Here is a 20,141-nt window from a genome sequence, read left to right on the forward strand (position 1 = left end):
ACCTTAGGCATGGAAATGCCTCTCTATGTACAGTATCAAAGACATAATCCATGAAAAAAATCATCAGTAAACAGTATCATTTAAGTAATTTTAAGCTGATCTTAAAGAGTGTAAGAAGACAGTGGTGAGCTGACAGCTCAGCAGGTAAAGCACACGTTATGTTATGTATATGAGTGCTTTCACTGCCTGTATGTTTGTGTGCCATGTGCATTCCTGATGCCCTTGGAGGTCTGGAGAGGGTTTCAGATCCCCTGGAGCCAGTGTTACAGGTCTACGGTCACTGAAGTAGAAATCAAACTCAGAACCTCTAGAAGGGCAGCCAATACTCTTAACCACTGAGCAATCTCTACACACACACACACATCCCGAGTAAGTTATGTGTTTATCTTACAAGTATGAGAGCCTGAGTTCAATGCCACCCAGAAAAAAAGAAAAAAAAAAAACTCAGTTAAGAGGCATATTCTTTTTTTTTTTTTATTAATTAATTTATTTAATTATTAAAGATTTCTGCCTCTTCCCTGCCACCACCTTCCATTCCCTCCCCCTCCCCCAATCAAGTCTTCCTTCCTCCTCAGCCCAAAGAGCAAGCAGGTTTCTCTGCCCTGTGGGAGGTCCAAGGACCACCCACCTCCATCCAGGTCTATTAAGGTGAGCATCCAAACTACCTGGGCTCCCACAAAGCCATTACGTGCAATAGGATCAAGAACCCATTGCCATTGTTCTTCAGTTCTCAGTAGTCCTCATTGTCCATTATGTTCAGCGAGGCCTGTTTTGTCCCATGCTTTTTCAGTCCCCGGCCAGCTGGCCTTGGTGAGTTCCCGATAGAACATCCCCATTGCCTCAGTGTGTGGGTGCACCCCTCGCAGTCCTGAGTTCCTTGCTCGTGCTCACTCTCCTTCTGCTCCTCCTTTGGATCGTGAGACTCCAGTCCAGTGCTCCAATGTTGGTCTCTGTCTCTGTCTTCTTTCATCGCCTGATGAAGGTTAATATTCAGGGGGATGCTTATATGTTTTTCTTTGGGTTCACCTTCTTATTTAGCTTCTCTAGAATCACGAATTATAGTCTCAATGTCCTTTATTTATGGCTAGAAACCAAATATGAGTGAGTACATCCCATGTTCCTCTTTTTGGGTCTGGCTTACCTCACTCAGGATAGTGTTTTCAATTTCCGTCCATTTGTATGCAAAATTCAAGAAGTCATTGTTTTTTACTGCTGAGTAGTACTCTAATATGTATATATTCCATACTTTCTTCATCCATTCTTCCATTGAAGGACATCTAGGTTGTTTCCAGGTTCTGGCTATTACGAACAATGCTGCTATGAACATAGTTGAGCATATACTTTTGTTGTATGTTTGGGCATCTCTTGGGTATATTCCCAATAGTGGTATTGCTGGGTCGAGAGGTAGGTTGAACCCGACTTTCCTGATAAACCGCCACACTGCTTTCCAAAGTGGTTGCACAAGTTTGCATTCCCACCAGCAATACTGAAAACGGCTTGGTACTAGCATAAAAACAGAGAAGTCGACCAATGGAATAGAATAGAAGACCCTGACTTTAGCCCACAAACCTATGAACACCTGATTTTCGATAAAGGAGCTAAAAGTATACAATGGAAAAAAGAGAGCATCTTCAACAAATTGTGCTGGCAAAACTGGAAGTCAATCTGTAGAAGAATGAAAATAGATCCATATCTATCACCATGCACAAAACTCAAGTCCAAATGGATTAAAGACCTCAATATCAGTCCAAACACACTGAACCTGATAGAAGAGAAAGTGGGAAGTACTCTACAACACATGGGCACAGGAGAACACTTCCTACGTATAACCCCAGCAGCACAAACACTAAGGACATCATTGAATAAATGGGACCTCCTGAGACTGAGAAGCTTCTGTAAAGCAAAGGACACTGTCACTAAGACAGAAAGGCAACCCACTGACTGGGAGAAGATCTTCACCAACCCCGCAACTGACAAAGGTCTGATATCCAAAATATACAAAGAACTCAAGAAATTAGACCGTAAAAGGTTAATCAATCCAATTATAAAATGGGGCACTGAGCTGAACAGAGACTTCTCAACAGAAGAAGTTCAAATGGCCAAAAGACACTTAAGATCGTGCTCAACTTCCTTAGCAATCAGGGAAATGCAAATCAAGACAACATTAAGATACCATCTTACACCGGTCAGAATGGCTAAAATCAAAAACACCAATGATAGCCTCTGCTGGAGAGGTTGTGGAGAAAGGGGCACACTCATCCATTGCTGGTGGGAAGAGGCATATTCTTGTAATTCCAGCCTGAAAGAGGCAGAGACAAACAGATCTCTGAGCCTCTCTAGACAAACAGCCTTGCCTACCAATTGTTCTAGACGAATAAGATATCCTGACTCAAAAACTGTGCGCATGTAGAACAATGTTTGAGACTGTTCCCAGTCTCCACTCATTCACAGATGTGCACGCACAGATACAGCTCACTCGGATGGAGATGAGCCATCAGAAACCCGGAAAGTCAGTGTTTATTCTGTACAGCACTGACAAGCAGCTCAGGTTGCAGGTATCCCTGGCAGGAAGTCACTGGTTTCAACTGGAGGTGAACTATTGGCAAGCTTCTGTACCCAGACCAGGAAAGACTTTGCTATCTCCACTGACATGGCCGTGCTCATGTCAATAATCCAGACTCACTAAGGACATCTGCTCCCCACACAGAGTAGTTATTTTTCCCTCTTTAGCAGTAAGTCTTGTGACTGTCTTCCAGGAAGATACCTTTTATATGTTGTGAAACTATACTAAATTGTAGAAGTAGGTTAAGTTTGAGATTGCATTCAGATTCACAACTTGAAAATAATAAATGTTTGTATCTATATAAATGAACACCTCTTTTAGCGTATTTCAGGCAAAGACAAAGTTTTCTCTTGAAGAGGATTTTGTTTCCACAGAACTTGGATCTCAGCTGAAGATATCAAGGTGTAACAGAATTTTTTATCTGAAGCTCTCTTATGGTTTTGATTTTTAGAGATATGGGGGTGGAAATTTCATAGAAAGGGAAAAAGAAATGAGAAATTAATAAAAAACAGAATTGACCCAATAAACTGTAGTGCTTAAGATTAGCCCATATCTCGAATTTTTGATAGAATAAAAAGTAAAATCAATTCAGATTTAATTAAGTTTGCATACTAAAAGAAAAGAAATAACAGATTTTCAGAAAGGAATACTGGGATTTTGTATTTTTCTGGCTTAGTTTTTTACAGTTTTGCTTCCTACTTCAAAACCACAATATACATTTCATAGATACAATAACATTATAGTTCATGGTTCTACTTATCCCTTTTCCTTTGAAGATTATAAAATTAGAAAGGGAAAATAAAACAATCACTTTTAGATATTATTTTTATAGAAAAAAGCAAAGTAATCTGAATTATATGAAAGAGCAGGCTAGTTCAACAGGGATTCATGTATAAAATTAATGAAGGAAAGTCAGATGTCTTGATAGCCACCAACATGACTAGAAAGGAAACACAGTGAGCAAAATATAAAAAACTTGTGCAAGATTCCTATAGATGACATTCACTAATCTTTATTAAAATAGAGTTCTGAGCCGGGTGGCGCACGCCTTTAATCCCAGCACTCGGAAGGCAGAGGCAGGCGGATCTCTGTGAGTTCGAGGCCAGCCTGGTCTACAAAGGGAGTTCCAAGACAGGCTCCAAAGCTACAGAGAAACCCTGTCTCGAAAAAAAAAAAAAATGGAGTTCTGGATTCTCCCATGTCTTCTATTCTTTTACCACAGTGCCTTGTCATTATTTTTTTTTTACATTTTTTTTTGTTTTTTGTTTTATTTTGTTTTGTTTTTTGAGACAGGGTTTCTCTGTATCTTTGCAGACTGTCCTGGAACTAGTTCTTGTAGACCATACTGGCCTGGAGCTCACAGAGATCCACCTGTCTCTCCCTCCTGAGTCTTGGGATTAAAGGTTCCAGCACCCACCACCCTGCCAGGCTACAATGTTTCTATTTTTTAGAAGAGCCAGGGGAGGAAGACTGGAAGTTAAGGAGGGGATTGTATGGAATCCTGCTGTGCCGACTCCATCTCCATTGATAGAAGTGAGAGTAGATCTCATGGATAACCTGTGAAATCATTGTGCATTATAAAGAAGACATTCAAAGTCCCTCAAAAGAATTTACTGGGAAAGAGAACATAAAGTTCACATGTAGCCCAAATTTATAGATAGAGACCCTTGGAGTCAACACAATTCAAGAAGCGTTTGCTGGCAGAGTTTGCCTCATTCATGTTACAGTGTTTAGCACCAAAACTATACAGGCAGCATTATCTCATTGAGCTTCATGGTCTGTTGTGTGGGGGTGTATGTATATACACACTGGATGTTTATGTCTGTGTCTAAAACAGCAGCAGTGAGGCAGAGAAATATGTACCCTAAGATACCTGCAGGGACTGAATACATTCTTTTCTTTAAAAAAGAAAAAAAGAAAAACTACCCCATACATTACAAAATTGAGTAAATAAAAAAATATAAAAATCAAAGTTAATATTAATGGCATTCTCCTTGTTATTCAAACATATTTTATATGTATGTCTATAGGCATTTCTCTATACTTCTCTCTAACCTATGGACATCTGCGTGGGTCATAGTTGAGACTGTGTTGAGGTCCAGATGGTCTGTAATTCCTTTCTAAAGCACAAGCCTTGACCCAGATGTGTCCTGTGAAAAACTGTAGGCACAAGATAAAACCTCAGAGGAGTGCCCTCCTTGGATAAACAAGGCCACATAGGCAGTAACTGCGGAAGGAAGAACTCAGATAAGCAGATAAAAGATGACTATTTGCAGGGATATGTGAAAGGAAGAACTCAGAAAAGGGTTCAGAGGGTACTATTTTTTCAAATTCTGCTTACAGTGCTATCTCTAGTAGTTAGCTAAACAATATACAAGCAACTGTGAGAAAAATAGAAACTGTTTATTCTCAAAATCAACCCAGAGTCTTGAGTCTCAGTCTACCATGACCAGGGCCTGTGATAGTCACAGCTGTGCTGGTGGCAACATATGTTAGATGAGGCATAGTCCCCGGCAGCATGGACATCTGGAACTGAGAAACACCACATTTCACAGCTACCTGGAGAGCATTAGAGGGTAAGTATTTAGTATCTAAAGTAGGTTACAGGTCACACTGAAAGAAGTCAGGACAAAACTCTTGATCAAACTCTGACAGTAGGTCATAAAGTAAGAACAGAAGGAAGCATTTAAAAATTAGATTGAAACATCAGGATCAGATGAAAAACTTCCCTCTCTCTTTCTTAAGATCCTCAATGTAAAACTTGAAGAGGCAACTAGGTCAAAAACTCCCACATTTGAGGTCTCTGAGCACTGGTGTTTGAAATCCTGCCACCAAAATTTTTCCCGAACGATGGATGAGCCAAGAAATATACATGTATAGCCATACTCATCATACACATCTTTACAAAGACAATATTACCCTAGATGTACCATTTGCTACTGTATATATCCACCCTGAGTCGGTAGTAGCATATGTTTTCCATGGTTGGAGAAGAATCTAACTGAGGAGAACTATAAAAATAATCTACATGTCATCTGGAGTAAAATCAGTTCCACGAGAGGTCATGTAAGTTTAAAATGTTACCCCACCAAGTATGGTTTCAAGGATCTGGATTCAGCCTGAAAGTAGTGCCTAGGACCTGAAATAGAGCAGAACTCCCAACAGACTAAAGATTACAGAGCTACCTCAGATGGAGGGACTGATAAGGAAAGTTATAGACGATGCAAAAGAAGAGAGGCCAAGACTGTGCCGATGAAAACAGATGTTGATTGGAGGGGCTTTATGTAGAGAGAGAAAGATGTACAATAGGAGGCCAGGTATCGTTCTGAAACAGAATTGAAAGGCCTCCGAGTTTAGCTGATAGTTGACACAGAGGAGGGAAACATCTCACAGAGAAGAGGTGAGGCCAGAAGCTGAGAGAGTAAGGTTCAGTGTGAAGAACAAGAAAAAAAAGAAACTAAATGTTTTGAAAATAATTATAAGGAGAGTGCCGTGTGCCTAAGATAAAGGACATATATTTGAGGAAGTTGTTTTAGTCTAAATATTAAAAAATTCCACAGGTTCATCTGAATGATTATTGCTCTTCTAATGATGGCATTATTTGTGAAGTTCTGGAAACTTCAGGAGGTAAGACCTACCTGCAGGAAGTAGATCACAGGGGGATGGGTTACTGGGGGTGTTGGGTTTGGGGCTCCTTCTTTTCTCCATTTCTGCTTCCTCTCTTGTGACTTGAGCACCACTCCTTTGCTGTGCAGTTCCTAACAGATGCTCTGCTCAACTACATGGAGCCATGAAACTCTGCGAGCCTCCTTCTGTCAAGTTTGCTTACAGTGATATAAAATCTAACACAGAAGAGAATCAGAAGAATGTTGTGTGAATTGGTCCAGTGAAGGCTTCAGTTTCCCTTACATTCAGTCTTTATGGATTCTCCATTTCTCCCTACTAGACTCTCCATTTCTCCTCTCTTTAGCTAGAGTAGAGAAGGGATTCCTTTCTCAAAAAGGAATGTTTGTGTGAGACAACTTTTCAACTTGGGTATTCAATTGAATTCACCCCTGAAGGGCTGAAACAATACTCTGGTGCTAGATCTAAATCTGTAGTAACTAATGAGTTATATGGAGCTTGGTGTCTTTCATTCCAGAAATACCAGGCAGATCAGTCACGTCCAATTTAAGATAGACAGTAACCCTGACTGATACACCAGGTGCTTGCTTCATTATCTAGAAAGATTTGTCTTATTAGGCATGTTGCTGTGCTTTCAATAATTATTTATTAAGATCTCTTATTTTTAAGCAATTGTGAGTATGAATGTCTTAATATTGTCGATTTTTTAAATATCTTCGGCTTCAGCTTTGAAAATGAAGGTTGAGTGGAATCATAGATTGTTATGGGACAATGGCCTTGTACCCTGTCACTGATATTGTTTTAATAAAAGGCTGATTGGCCAGTAGCCAGGCAGAAAGTATAGGTTGGGCAGCCAGGCAGGAAGTAGAGGCGGGTTGACCAGGCAGGAAGTAGAGGCGGGTTGACCAGGCAGGAAGTAGAGGCGGGTTGACCAGGCAGGAAGTAGAGGCGGGTTGACCAGGCAGGAAGTAGAGGCGGGTTGACCAGGCAGGAAGTAGAGGCGGGTTGACCAGGCAGGAAGTAGAGGCGGTGCAGCAAGAACAGGAGAATTCTGGGAAGAGGAAAGACTCAGGTTGCAGTTGTCACCCAGAAACAGAAGAAGCAAGATGAGAACGTCTTGCTGATAAATGGTACCAGGCCATGTGGCTAACACAGACAAGAATTATGGGTCAATGTACAATATAATAGTTAATAAGAAGCCTGAGATACTAGACCAACCGGTTTGTGATTAATGTAGACCTCTGTGTTTTCCTTTGGAACTGAACAGATGCGGGACCGGGCAGGACAGAAACCTCTATTAACAGTAGAAAAACACAGTGTTGATAGCAGTTTGAAGGTGAGATGCCCCTACACATGTGCGCAACAGTTGATTGCCAGCTAGTGGTGTTACTTGGGAGGTTTTGGACCCTTCAGGAGTTGGAGCTTGGCTGGAAGAAGCAGCCTTGATTTATCTCCAACTCTTCTCCAAGCTGGAGCACTCTATCCTGGTGGAGCACTCTATCCTGGTGGAGCACTCTATTCTGGTGGAGCACTCTATCCTGGTGTGAGTCAAGTAACAAGCATCTGCCTGGTGCTGCTACTGTCATCAACAGACACAGCTCCACCTAAAATGCCTTTGTCACCATGATGAGTTTGTGCCCTCTCAGACTATAAGCCAAAATCTTTCCTCCTGTGAGTAGTCTCTGCCAGGTGTGAGAAATGCAGCTATGGCAACATCTTCCAACTCCACTGTTTTTATAAAGAGGCCTTTAAAAGAAGAAAAAAATTACAAATCTGTATAATTTTACTTGTATTTTTATTTTATCTTAATAAATTTAGCTCAATTTTTTAAAAAAAAAAAGGTAGAAACTTTATTTCATCTAATAAAATTATAATTAATGCATAGAAAAAGTCAAGCATTCAATTTAAATGAGCTTTATTTGAGCAGAAGAGTCTCCAGAATTCTTTGATATATAAGAGTAAAGATAAAATGCTCCTATGAAAAGAGCATTCTAGAAAATATTGTTAAAACATTGATAGTAGTAGAGGAGAAAATAGTGATGAAATAATACATTTAAAATTAGCTTTCTGAAAGCCAGGGTGGAAACATAAAGCTAGCGTTAGAAAGCAGAGCTATCTTGTTATACAGCATTACCTTTTACAAGTGTCTGAAGAAGTCTTGTCAAAAATGTCAAAAATTACACCAGTCACTTGGGCAATGGTTATGTTTAAGGATTTCATGCTCAGTTTCTTCTGCCAGACTCATTGATCAGCCAGGTCTTTTTACCTCCTATGGAAAGCCAAAACCGAATATACAAAGAGCACACAAAAGTTATTCTGAAATAATATTCTAGATATTTCTTCTTCCCTAAGATACAAAAAATGTGAGGTAGGGATGTTCCCCTTACAGCTATGTATAGGATGAGCAGATAGTCATATTTGGTAGGGATGGTTTCCGCCCAACAACTTACTGTGATAATTAGCATATAATTATTAGAACTCAAAACTATCTTAGTTTAGACAAGGAAAAAACATTGTATGGGCACATCCCTACATATCAATTGTCCTACATAGAACCAAGAGATGTACAGTCATGGAAGTGGAAAGCTTTTGATATGTTTCTTGAACTTAATAATATGTTTCCTTCTATTTAGCCTACAAAATGCTGTTTAAACATTTATTTATTTATTTATTTATTTATTTATTATGTATACAATGTTCTGTCTGTGTGTATGCCTGCAGGCCAGAAGAGGAGGGCACCAGACCTCATTACAGATGGTTGTGAGCCACCATGTGGTTGCTGGGAATTGAACTCAGGACCTTTGGAAGAGCAGGCAATGCTCTTAACCGCTGAGCCATCTCTCCAGCCCCTGCTGTTTAAGATGAAAGAAAAGTGATCACAAGTTCACAAAATCAAAAGTGAAATAAAAGTGTTGAGTTATCAAATATGTATGACACATTGATTTGTCAACTTTCCTCTTCGTATGTGCAAGTTCTTCTAGAACACTGGGAAATGAATTGTAAGTTCTTATATTTTCAAACTTCAATGGAGAATCTTAGTAATCTTCATTAAGCCAATATATACTTTTTCATTCTTTCTCTTCATGAAAAAGGAATTTCAGGGAATCTCTGGTTAAATATAATGAATACATTGAAATATTTTAGTTCTTCTTAAAGGACCATAGATAGAAAACACTCAAAATTCATTTTCGATATTAATGATCTTTTAAAAATTATTTTTACTGAAGAGTAATTGTGTATTGTCCCTTGTGTCCTTCAGCCCCTCCCATTCCTGCTTTCACTCCCCCTCAGACTGATGGCCTCTTTTTCATTGATTATTGTCTTTACCTATAAAAAGACACACAAATATATAAATGACAAGACCGTGACAATGTATGTGTGAAAATGATTTTGTTTTGTTTTTGTTTGGGTTTTTCTTGTTACTGTTGTTGTTTTGAGACAGGGTCTCTATTTGTAACACTGGCTATCCTAAAACTCACTGTGTAAATCAACCAGGCTGGCCTTGAACTCAAAGAGATCCACTTGCCTCTACCCCCCAAGTGCTGGGATTAAAGGCATGAGCCAACATGCGTAGCAGTATTGATGATTTTTTTTTTGGGGGGGGGGGGTTTCGAGACAGGGTTTCTCTGTGGCTTTGGAGCCTGTCCTGGAACTAGCTCTTGTAGACCAGGCTGGTCTCGAACTCACAGAGATCTGCCTGCCTCTGCCTCCCAAGTGCTGGGATTAAAGGTGTGCGCCACCACCGCCCGGCCAGTATTGATGATTTTTAATGCCACCATCACTAGCACTTAACTCCATGTAACTTTAGAAAATAGTGATTTTAAAGTGTTTTAATAAATGTAATTAAATTTCTTCAGGTACTTTGTTAAGAAACCAGAAATGAATGGGAAATATAAAAGATGTCTAAATCAATCCCATTCTTATTGGCCCAAGAGTAACAAGGAATTACTTGCAGGTAAAGGAAGATTCATTATACCTAGTCTTCAGGGGATTCACAAGTAGTAGATGAAAGTCACAAAAGGCACTACTATGTAGTACATTTTATAACAAAATAGCATTGAGATTTCAAGGAAGTATTTTACTAGCAGGACTTATTGAACAGGCAGAGATTAGGAACTGACATTATTCTTTGAAATTATAATAAACGGCCGCCTTCTTTGGATTGTTGACTACTAGGAAAAAGGAAACATCTATTTTTGCTTGGTAATGAATTTATGAACCAAAAGAATTTATTCAGAAAAGAATTCGTATTAGTAGTGAAGTCGAAGGGAAAGCTAGTTTAAAAAGCATAATTTGCAGAAAATTATGTCCGAAAACAAAAGGTATGGAGCTAAGATGAATAAATGAAAACTATTAGCTAAAATGTTTAAGGTTATAAATGTTGTAGTTTTCAAAGTACTGTATTTTTAAAAGATTTACTTATTTATTATGTATACAGTGTTCTGTCTGCATGTATGCCAGCACACCAGAAGAGGGCACCAGATCTCATTATATATAGCTGTGAGTCCCCATGTCGTTGCTGAGAATTGAACGCAGAACCTCTGAAAGAGCAGTCAATTTGCTTAACTTCCAAGTCATCTCTCCAGCCCTGCCACAAGTATTGTACTTTTAAAAGATCTATAAAGTCCTGCTAACAAAAGAATAGAGTTGAAACTATTGTCTATAAGGAATCTATGAAAGTAATTTTTCCTATGTTTCAATTATTTTCAAGAAAATTAAAGGTAAAAGCATCTTTCAGGGAAATATAATTTCTTTATATAAAACTGTAAAACAATAGAAAGCAGAATTTTTTTAAACCAGATAAGTTGCTGTGAAAAATGTTATAACGGAGATTAAGCGGGTTGGTCAAGAACGCTTTCCTTTGGTGGTATCTGAATTGAGATCTGAAGACTGAAAAGGAAACAGCATTGCGATGATTAGACTCCGAGGAATGAAATTCCAGGCGTGCCGAATCAGAGCAAATGCCCTCGTGTGTCTGAGAAGTGCCAAGAAGACCTGGGTGGTTTCAGGTGTGGTGGTGCAGAAAGCACTGCGGGGGTGGCAGTTAGGGAAAGCCATGCTTCGGTAATAAAGCTAATGCACTTAGAATCTGTTTTATGCCTGTTTTAGGCACTGAGCCCAGAATCCAGAGCCTGTGCCTATGGGCAAGTCCTCTCCCACTAGCCTATATTCCCAACCCTAGAATTTTATTCTAAGAGTACAAAAAAGTCACCAATGAATTTAAAGCAGATGATTGATAAGATTTCTTTCATGTATTAAAAAATTCACGTGTATTGGGGAGTATTATTTTAAGGTGTGTCACTTTTATTTATGCTGTATTTGCTTAATTCTCTGAAGCTATGATTCTTTGTCTAAACACCTTATGGTCCTAATAAAGAGATGAACGGCCAATAGCGAGGCAGGAGCAAGGATAGGTGGGCTGGCAGGCAGAGAGTAGAAACAGAAAAAGAAGCAAGAAAGAGGAGCAACAAGAGAACAAGGAAAGAAGGACACTAGGGGCCAGCCAGCCAGCCAAGGAGTGAAAAGGAAAGTAAGACATACAGAAATAAGAAAGATAAAAGCCCAGAGGCAAAAGGTAGTCAGGATAATTTAAGTTAAGAAAAGCTGGCTAGGAACAAGCCAAGCTAGGGTTGGGCATTCACAACTAAGAATAAACCTCTGTGTGTGACTTATCTGGGAGCTGGGTGGTGAGCCCCCACCCCAGAAGCCAAAAGAGAGAAACACTGTACTACACACACTAGCTTCTTGGTTATAAGAAAAAATAGAATTCCTCGGAGACAGGAGAGTAAATGAGGAAGCCAAGATGGTTTTTAATGAGTTTGGTGAAGATAGAAAGACAAACACTAAACACCTACTTGGTAAGAGAGCCAGAAGGATTTCCTGGTGCATTCGACACAGAGTTAAAAGAAAGAAGAGATTCAAAGACAGTGAGAAATGGCTAAATTGTGAGGTCATGTATTAAAATGGAAGAGAGTGAGGAAAAACTTAAAATTGGGGTGAGCAGGAGTTCTTTATTCACCATAATTAATTTCTCATACTTTCAAAATACCTAAGATACAGAGTTAGGTATTCTGGAAATTGTAAGTTAATTTTTTGTTAAATATTTATTTATTTATTATAGATACAATATTCTGTTTGTGTGCATGTCTGCAGGCCAGAAGAGGGCACCAGACCTCTTTACAGATGGTTGTAAGCCACCATGTGGTTGCTGGGAATTGAACTCAGGACCTTTGGAAGAGCAGGCAATGTTCAATTAACTCCAGCCCTGTAAGTTAATTTTTAACTCAACATTTACTAAGCACTTCAGACATGTCACAGGATCATAAACGTTAGAATTCATGCCTACGCTTAGATATACAGACAATGTACTGGCTTTGTTTTATATAAAAACCACTCTAGTTTTCAGCTTGAGTCTCCTATATATGAATAGGAAACAATGAAAATTTTTTTTCACATTTTAATAGGACGATTTTATTTGAAAAGTAACTGAAGCAAGTTATAATAATTCATAACATTATGCCACAGATAACAGTTGACAATATTACTCATGAAACTTGTGTTCAGAGAGTAAGGCTACACAATCAGAAGTAGTCCTTCAACCCAGGTATAAACCTTTTCACCTAGTACAAAGGGAAGAAGAAACACATACCCCTATTACGCTACAATTCAGGTCACTGAGTGGATTCAGAACTAACATTGGTCTCAAAGGCGCCAAGGTCTAAGTAAGATCTACAGGGGGCAAGACAAACTGTCGGGGCAATGGAAGAGAAATCTGGCCAGCTCTGCCTTTCCTGGAATGCAACTCAAATGACAATTTTTAAATATAGAAGAGACAGGACGGGGAAGCACAAAATCAGCATCCCAGACAGAAGCTGGTAGACAGTGGCCCTCAATGGACAAAAACAGGAGTCATGGGTACAAGTGGAAAAGAGGATGTAAGTAGAAATGGATCACACAACATAAGCTCATGCCGAAGAGAGTAGGAACAGGAGCTCTGAAGTCACTGGCCGAGAAACTGAGTCCCTGCACTGGGGCTGCCTATGGCTGATATTGGTACTGGGGCTGCCTATGGCTGATATTGGTACTGGGGCTGCCTATGGCTGATATTGGGACATTAGTCTCCTGGTACACTACATCACATTTTAGCTCTTGTAATATATTATTATTATAATGAATAATTAGCAGCATATTTGTCTTTGTGTCAGCTGAAGCAAAGAAAAGATAAATCCCATGAGATGGTTCCAGATTTATCCCTTTTATTTCTGAAAAGGCCAGAACCTCATCACATCTCCTTTCATGCCTTAGCTGTTAGAAGGTTAATGCTAAACTTAGCCTGAAAAGTACGAAAAATAGTATTTCCTGATTTTGATTGCATATCTCACTTTCTAACCTTTAATATTTATTGTTTATTGTGGGCTCAACATTTACTTTTCCTTTCTGATGGTAAGTACAGTATAATTCTAAATGGCCCCATGGAAGAAATAGAAAGAATACTTTATATCAGGTCATATGAAAATATAAGCAGTGTAAAGCTACACACACAAAACAAAACATCATGAATAAGAACGTATAAAAAATGACAAGTGGGCTGATTGTCACTTATGATGGGAAATAGCAACTAAATTTCCTCTTTAAAGATCTGAAAAATATCAATTACATGAAACTTCAGAACCTGGTTGTCTGGAAATTTTCAAATAATCTACATTAAACAGTACAGAAAAAAATCAAAATGCCCCCAAATCCTACTAAGAATTCATAGGAAGTAATTATATTTAAAATATTGGAAACAATGAAAATTAAAGCCAGAACTGGTGGCCCAAGCCAGTAACTGGAGCGCTCAGAAGGCAGTGGCAGAAGGATCCCAAGCTGGAGGTCATCTTGGACTCTATGAGAGGCTGTCATAAAGAAAAAGTTAACTAAATTCCAACTCTGTTTAAATTCATTCTAATGTAGCATTTGACAAATACAATGTTCCTTTCTATATAATTAAAATGTCCAGTATCTCATAATCGCCTCTGTTCTTTTATGGCCCTTCTTAAATAAAATGTGTCGGTTTCTTCATTGTCGTTGCTGCTATTCTGGGGTTTGACTTTAGATTTTATTGGCATGTGAGATAGGATCTATTGAACTCCTGATCTTCACTGCACCTTCTAAGTGCTGGCTAAACAAACCTTTTATCTTTATGCCATTAGATGTGTCAAGCTCTTTTGTCATACTAAAAATTGAACTCAGGACCTCACCCATGCTCCACACACCACCAAAAAGCTACACCCCCCGCCCAGTGAAAAATGTCCTGCAATGGTAGAGTAAGTGCAAGTACCTTGTACAGCCAACCCTCCAGTAGCAGGAAAGAATCAAGAGTCTTGAAAGTAATGTTCTGAACCTCTAATGGTTCTCATATAATATTCTTTGCTCATCTCATGCTATTAATTTTTACTTCACACTGAATTTTAAATCTAGCATTGTATTTTCTAGCCTTGGCCACTGTCTATCTTGATCTTTTGCAGTCTGGGTTCAATGCTCTCACCTGCTAGTTCATCGAATACTCAGGGTTTGGCTGTGTCTCCCATGTGGTACATAGCACCTCCAAAATATCACTAGAATCCTTATTCTGCTGTGGTAACTTTCTCCAGCAAGCTCTCCTGGTGCCCAACAACTTGTAGGTCAGTCTTGATCACTTCGGAGCAGAACCAGCCCTGGAAAGCTATATTGCCAGGCCTTCTTTCCCTTTGCTCCGGTTTGACTAGTAAGTGACTCTGTCCCCACTGGTATATCAAACCAGCAGGTTTGATTCCTCCCTTCATCTCAAACATTGAGTGAGAGAGTATGAGAATCTCTCTCCGCTCTCCTTGCTCTCGATTGGTTAAAGAATGTCCATTGCCAGGAGAGACCAAAAACTCTAAGAGGGAAAACTTCACAGAAACACATCTGCTTCCCATTCTTCTCCTCTTCCTGTAATTCCTGTGAGGTCAAAAACAGTTGAGAAGTGCGCATGAGTGTCACATACCTCCACCTGGAAAAGGTACCTTTATCTGCACAAGTATATCATTGACCAGAACTTGCCCTTTCATACCCGTGTAATTATAAGGGAACCAGCAAGGTAAAAGAGCCAATGGAATGTTTGATCTATATCTGACACAGAACCAGGAACATGATTCATACACCCAGACACCTGCTGCCTCCTAATTTCAGCTTTCTTTTGCAAGGTTGCTTTTAGGTTCGAAATAAATATTATTATCCTTGGATAAAAGCAGTTCTAACGTTTGCGGGTTGCAAAGGAATATGGCAATATCATTATAAATCTTTATGAGTTTGACATAATCATGAGCATATCTTTAATACAGAATTTTTATAGCATGACAAAAACCTAGTCTTTCACTTCTTAGGAATAAAGTACAAAATAACTAGAAAGGTGAAGTTTAAAAAAAAAAAAACCCATGAGCAATAAAAGCTAAGCTTCTCTGTGTGTTGTTACTGGCTGGCCAACTTCCATTCACAGGTGTCCAATTATAAAATCCCTATTGCACCACAGAGTCTTGGATAACAGATTCCTGCAACTTTAAATAGTATTGACAGAAGGTAATTAAAACTCACTGCAAAATGTCCTTTCAAATGTGCCACTGACTTTGGGAAGTGTAAGGAGGTAGCACCATCTGGTGGTATCATTTTAGACATTTGTTAAGACTGGTATTATCGATGAAATATTTTTCTGAATGAAAACTTTCAGAGTGCTTTGGATTTGAGTCTTGAGAGACAAAAATCCTCTTTTCAAGAGACAGGATAAATAGAAGGAAGGTTCGGGACTTTTTTGACATGTGGCTTCTGAAGGATAACTACCCAAATGAAACCCAGGTAAATTAAAACAGGCTCCGGCAGTGGTGTAATGTTTCTTAATAATCACAAGTAATTCTCATCAAACAGCCAAGTGCCCCAATTTTTAAGAAACTTCTTGTTTAAACAAAAGTCCTTGGGGCTTTGTGAATCCCTGACTGACTGAAGAACTGTTAGGAAATGGCCAGAAGAGGGCCTTTACACCTGAGGGATATTTTGTTGTTGGTTTTCTTTTCGGGTTTTTGTTTGTTTTGATTTGACTTGTCAGCAATAGAATGAGTGGCTGCAGGTTTTGACAAAGACAATTAGAACAGTCTCGGGACCCCATTCCTTCAGCACACATTTTTTTTCTTGAAACTTTAACCTTGCTTTGAGAAATTAATCTTGAAATTTTATTTGATCATTGTTGAGAAATTAACTTAGAGCAGCGATGCTAGTTACATAACTAACAGTCACCCACTCCTAAGCTGTTTTCCCTCCTTCTCTATGGAACCATTCCTCAGCTTTCTGTCTTTATAGATTTTCATACATTAAAATCTTTGCATGAGTGGAAATCTATTTGTATGGATGGAATCATACATAATGGGGTCATCTGTGACTGGCAGTTATAATTTAACTAATATTTTCAGGCTCATCCATGTTATTGTATGAATGTAAGCTCATTCCTTTCTGAGACTAATTACTATTTACTTAGATGGGGACTTGTCATGTATCCCAGGCTGCCCTCAAATTTGTGATCTGCTTCAGACTACCATATGCTGGGGTTAATAAAGTTTAACCTCATCATACCCAGCTCTAAGGACTGAGATTTTACTAGTCATGCCAATGTGAGCTTGAAGTCTTGATATTTAAGACTTTATTATATCTGTGAACTATGCCATGGCAAGTAGAACCTAAGGCAAAATGAATTGTGTATAATTAAATTCCCAAAGTAGTTTCCAGAAGAAACACATGGGTACTTTAGCCAAATGCACAATGACAATAAAAGACCGACTCAATAATTAAAACTTTTATTCTGTTCCTAATAATGGTGATAAAAGGCACATAAACTAGGCAGTTGCTGTATGCTATGTAGTTTAATTGGGCAGTAGCATGATCTATGCAAAAACATTTCAGCTTTTTTTCCTATTATGCTCTTATCAGTTATAGACTAATGTCCAAGCCCCAATGGTCTGTAGTCTAAATTGCCCATATCCCCAAAGGAAGGGTTAGAAGGACTCATCTCAAAGGCATCTCCCAACTAAAAATTTAAACTGGGTTAAACACAAAAAGAGAATAAAAATAGAAGTTTGGGGTAAGTGGCCAAACTATGGTGTCAATTGCATGACTGGGAAAACAAGGAGAATGTGAATTTGTTGTGTATCAATTTTTTTAGAATTTAAACATTAAGACTCAAGAAGTAAACAAATTTCCTGGATGAAGGAAGGAAGGAAGCAATTTATAAGTCTCAGGAAGTTCCTAAAATTTGCCTGGTTTACAAAATCTCTCCTTGAGGTTTTATGAGCAGTACAGACTGCTGAGGAGTAAGAGGCTCCAATCTGTTAAACTATCTGAAAGTCGTGTAGGGAACCCTAGGAGCGCAACATTCATGAATGGTTATCTAACTGGTGTGAGCTTTTAGTGACTCTGCCTTTGAGTCATCTACGCCCTGTATCCTTATCCATTCTGTAAGTAACCCCACTAAAGTCATTGGCTTGCCAAGGTGGCTTTGGCAGAATAGTTTCTTTGGTTTCTAACTGGGATTTTGTTCATACCTCTCCAGGAAACTCGGACACACAACAGGGTTTCTTCAGATATGTAAACTCAGAATTTTAGAGCCATTCAATTCTAGTATAGAAATAATTGCCATTAATGGTTATATCCTGAGCATCTTGTATAAAATAATTGTGACTAAGTAGTCAGCAGAAAAAGATATTTTGAGTGGGCATCATAATAACCTTCCATGGAAGTCATCTCCTGGATCTAAAGTAGAAGCAGAGTTCAAACAGCAATGAGCATTTAAAAGAATAAGACACCACCCATATTTATAAAAGATGTGTACCAAGTGCCAGAGGAAGCCAAAGGAAACATCTTCGGACCAAAGTCTGTTCTCTCTCCCATCTTCCTAAGAGGGTTTAAGCCTACAGATTTCATAAACGTCAAAGAAGTTAGCTGCAGTTAGTAACTCATGTTGAACTTACCCCTGAGATCAATGCATTGTAATTGGAGATGGCTTCCTTTACAAAATGAAGACACATGAAATCCTTGCATCTTGAATGTATATCTTTATATACACAGTAAATTAGTCATATCACACATTACCAAAGTTTGATTATCTCTTTTTTACAGAAAATGAAATTAGCCCTTAAAGTTGAGCTATTCACTTCTGTCCACACAAGTCACAAACCTTACTAAATATGAACAATTTAGGACTTTCTGAGTTGTCAACATCATGAAAACCAACTCAACTCATCCACACACCTTAAAAACTAATTCAAAGCCAGGCGGTGGTGACACACACCTTTGACCATAGCACTCAGGAGGCAGAGGCAGACAGATCTCTGTGAGTTCGAGGCCAGCCTGGGTCTACAGAGTGAGTTCCAGGACAGTCAGGGCTGTTACACAGAGAACCCTGTCTTAAAAAATAAAAAATAAAAAAATAAATAAATTAATTCAAGAAGTCTGTTCAATAAACAAACTGGTACCTAACAAAAACAGAATGTATAATAGAATTTATTCTTTATTTTTTGGGTTTTTTTAGAATTGATTTTTTAAAATGAACATATAGATATTCAATTATATGTACAATATAATAGGGTTTTTTGAAAATAAACATCCCTTCAAATTAGCCGGGCGGTGGTGGCGCACGCCTTTAATCCCAGCACTCGGGAGGCAGAGGCAGGCGGATCTCTGTGAGTTCGAGACCAGCCTGGTCTACAAGAGCTAGTTCCAGGACAGGCTCCAAAACCACAGAGAAACCCTGTCTCGAAAAACCAAAAAAAAAAAAAAAAAAAAAAAAAAAAAAAAAAAAAAAAAAAAAAAAATTAGTTGAATATAGAGCATGTATAAACAAACGTATCATGAATGAAGTTACAAAAAAAGAATGAATCCAACAAATGCTCCAGGGGTTTAGGATCTAAGAGTGAAGGTGCAGCAGATAACTAGGTGACGTGCCAAAAGACACCAGCTCTGATTCTGTGTCCACCTGTACCCTCCTAGCTCCATAACCCTCAAGATTCCTAACTTCTCTGTGTTTCAATTTGCTCAGTTAAACACCAAGGATAGTCATATGTTCCTTTCTTTAACATTATATATCCAGAAGTGCTTACAAAACATAATGAACTGCCTAAATAAATAAAAAGTGACTCTTCCTCCTCCCATGTGACCTGCCTTTATGATTCATGACACTTATACATATATTTAAGTGTACACATACATATATAGTATTATATATATATATCCATATGTTTATATATGTGGTTCTGATTATCTAGAGAACTCTAATACAATAGTTGTTCTAAAGAATTTAGAATCATAAGATAATATAGAAAACTATAGTAGGGCGATGGTGTCACACACCTTTAATTTCAGTACTTGGGAGGCAGAAGCAGGCTGATCTCTGTGAGTTCAAGGCCAGCCTGGTCTACAAAAGCTAGTTGCAGGACAGCCGGGACTGATACACAGAGAAACCCTGTCTCGAAGAACCATTTAAAAAAAAAAGTAGAAAGTTAGCAAGGATTTATTCTCTCTATATTTTTGTTTGCTAATTTTTGAATATTTTTCAAAAAGCAAATATTAGCCGGGCGGTGGTGGCGCACGCCTTTAATCCCAGCACTCGGGAGACAGAGGCAGGCGGATCTCTGTGAGTTCGAGGCCAGTCTGGTCTACAAGAGCTAGTTCCAGGACAGGAACCAAAAAGCTATGGAGAAACCCTGTCTCGAAAGATCCAAAAAAAAAAAAGAAAGAAAGAAAGAAAAGAAAAAGAAAAAAGTAATAAAGTGTACATTTTGTAATGACAGCATCCATTAATCCATTATCCCACTGAAAAGGCACGTCCAATGCACTTATGTGGGTGATGTTTGCTGTCGTTGGAGGTAGCTGATTTTCATGTGACAGTTTGTTGGTTTGTTTAAGGTGTCCCTTA

The sequence above is a fragment of the Chionomys nivalis genome, chromosome 1 (assembly GCF_950005125.1).
Source record: "Chionomys nivalis chromosome 1, mChiNiv1.1, whole genome shotgun sequence".
Classification (NCBI taxonomy): Eukaryota; Metazoa; Chordata; class Mammalia; order Rodentia; family Cricetidae; genus Chionomys; species Chionomys nivalis.